Raw genomic sequence first — 2,661 nt, 5'->3', positions numbered from 1 at the left:
AGATACATATGAACGTCTTATTTCATGTGATAATTCTTCTATTGTAAACTATTAAAATATGAAGCATTTTTATCCCTTCCTCTTTGTAGAGGAATAAACTCAAAACTTGCTCTTTTTGCACTTTGTGAGATATTATGTACTCCTAAATGAATAGAAGAGAAAAATTACAAAAAAATTTAAAGCTTTACCCTATATGAATGTAAATTTACAACTCTTGCTTGATTTGCTTCAATTGCAATGATAAAACCAACTACTGGGAATAATCTCTATCTCAATATAAATATATGTATATATCAATCTGAAATAAAAGAATTCAAGAAGTTGAAAATTTATATTGCACATAAAGAAGCAGAAGTGTTCCTTAGAAAAGGATTAGCATAAATAAGAATATAATTATTTCAGAAGGCATTTTATAGAGTCCCTAAACTATTAACAAAGACACTATTTTTATTTTATCTCTTTAAACATAATCTGTGTTAGTGTTTTAATTTCTTAAGTACCACAGACACATCCTAAGTTCATTGTATTTGATATCTAAGATATTGTGAAATAACAAGAAGGGAACAATTATTTTGTTTTTTATTTTTGATTTGTAAGTTTTGTTGGATCTTAATAAAATATTAATTTTTTCATGGATTTTAAACAGGAAGTTTCCATAAATTTTAATTTCCTAAAGAAGTGTGTAACAATAATATTTTAAAAATATTTTGAAATATTTTGGTTACCTTTGAAGTGTTACTCTGTGTTATAAAATTATGGTTGGTATTATAAATTATTTCCTAGAAATAATAGGGAAAATGGAAGTTTTAAGAATTATAAGTGATAAAAAGTACTCAGTGAATTAAATATAAATGCTCTCTCTTGGCTTTGAGATCCGGGAGACGAGTTGAGCCGGGGCGTCGGCAGCTCCCTCCCTATGGCGACTGCACATGGGCACCCGGCGGCCCGTCTCAGCTTGTGGGAGAAGAATCAGCGTCAGGTCGCAAAGTTCTGGAACAACCTTAGACGACGTCAGTCGTGCCGCTGTGGATCGGATAATCCGGGTGGATCACGCAGGTGAATATGGAGTGAACCGCATCTACTCGGGCCAGATGGCCGTCCTGGGCCGGACGAGAGTTGGGCCGGTCATTCAGAAAATGTGGGATCAAGAAAAGGACCATTTGAAGAAGTTCAACGAGCTGATGGTGGCCTTCCGGTCCGGCCCACGGTCCTCATGCCCTTTTGGAACGTGGTGGGCTTTGCGCTGGGGGCAGGAACCGCCTTGCTGGGGAAGGAGGGCGCCAAGACCTGCACGGTGGCGGTGGAAGAGTCCATCGCGCATCACTATAACAACCAGATCAGGACGCTGATGGAGGAGGACCCTGAAAGACACCAGGAGCTTCTTCAGGTGATAAAGCAATTCCGAGATGAAGAGCTCGAGCACCATGACCTGGGCCTCGAGCATGACGCAGAATAGGCCCCAGTTTACACCCTCCTGAAGAGTGCCGTCCAAGCCGGATGCAGTGCAGCGATCTATCTGTCAGAAAAGTTTTAAAGGATGTCTACTCATCCACGTCTGTCGTAGTTTAATGAGTGACATTTGCAGAGAAAGAACTGTACAATTATTATTATGTGAATTTTGTTAATAAACTAGAAGTTTTTTTCCAATTAAAAAAACGCTCTTATTTACTGTTAATAAATGCCTAATTAGCAGAGAACCACTGCATCTAGCAGAGATCTTTGAGAGTATATCAACAATGCCAAACCATGGTTATTGCGAAAACATTAATTTTTTTATTAGCTGACTATTATGACAGTTTGATGAAATTGTTTTGAAGTGCTTTTACATTGAAACATTATACTGGAAATGGTTGTTTTAAATTGTAGATGATCCAACAATTAAAAGGAAACACATTACATTCATACTGAAGAAGAGAGCTGCAAGAATGTTCTGGCCTATGGCTAACAATTATGTCTTTACTCCTATGTATACTTATTGAAATTTGTAATACAGGAAATACAAAATTATATTTTTTTGTGCTATTTTATATGACATAGGGACCTCAGGGCATGGCTAAAAGGAAAATTTACTCCTGTCAAGGCACTGAATGTTTCAAGCAAACCTTAAATTCTCAATTTCACCTTTTTCCAAGAAACTGTAAGTAGCATTGCAAGTCCACAGTTTACTAATAAATGCATCAGTGGTAAGTCAATGTTACTGCTTTTTTACTATTTTATATAAAAATAAAATTATGTTTATGTGAGTGAGCAAACACCAAAGTCATTTATTAAGAGTCAGTATAGTGTTTTATAGTCTCTTCTAAGATACAGTATTTTTTGAACAGAGGACAACATGTTATCATTGTCAGCTATATTTTTGACAGTGAATGATATAAATTTGGAGAAGAAAAACTAGATAAGGCCTATAAATTCCAAGACAGCACACATAAATGTGACTCCTATTTTACAGAAGTTTAGTTGAAACTCAGTGGGTTGACACTATTCTGTCTTATAATCATAGTAAGCAAACTTTCACATGCACCCCAAGTTATTAGCTTTCATTCACTGAAATAACTGTCAATCCATAATCACAACATTCTCATTTATTAATAAATGCATATGATCAATTTGGATTACATTATTTGCATCAAGGTTTCCTTATCTATATTTTAAAAATCAATG

General features: G+C 35.4%; 1 pseudogene; it reads left to right on the top strand.

The window, feature by feature from the left end:
* Positions 1 to 896: 896 nt before the first annotated feature.
* Positions 897 to 1,648, top strand: LOC124962250 (5-demethoxyubiquinone hydroxylase, mitochondrial-like; annotated as a pseudogene).
* Positions 1,649 to 2,661: the final 1,013 nt, after the last annotated feature.

The sequence above is a fragment of the Sciurus carolinensis genome, chromosome 12, assembly GCF_902686445.1.
Source record: "Sciurus carolinensis chromosome 12, mSciCar1.2, whole genome shotgun sequence".
In the NCBI taxonomy this organism is placed as follows: domain Eukaryota; kingdom Metazoa; phylum Chordata; class Mammalia; order Rodentia; family Sciuridae; genus Sciurus; species Sciurus carolinensis.
This window is presented reverse-complemented; position numbering and strand designations above follow the sequence as displayed.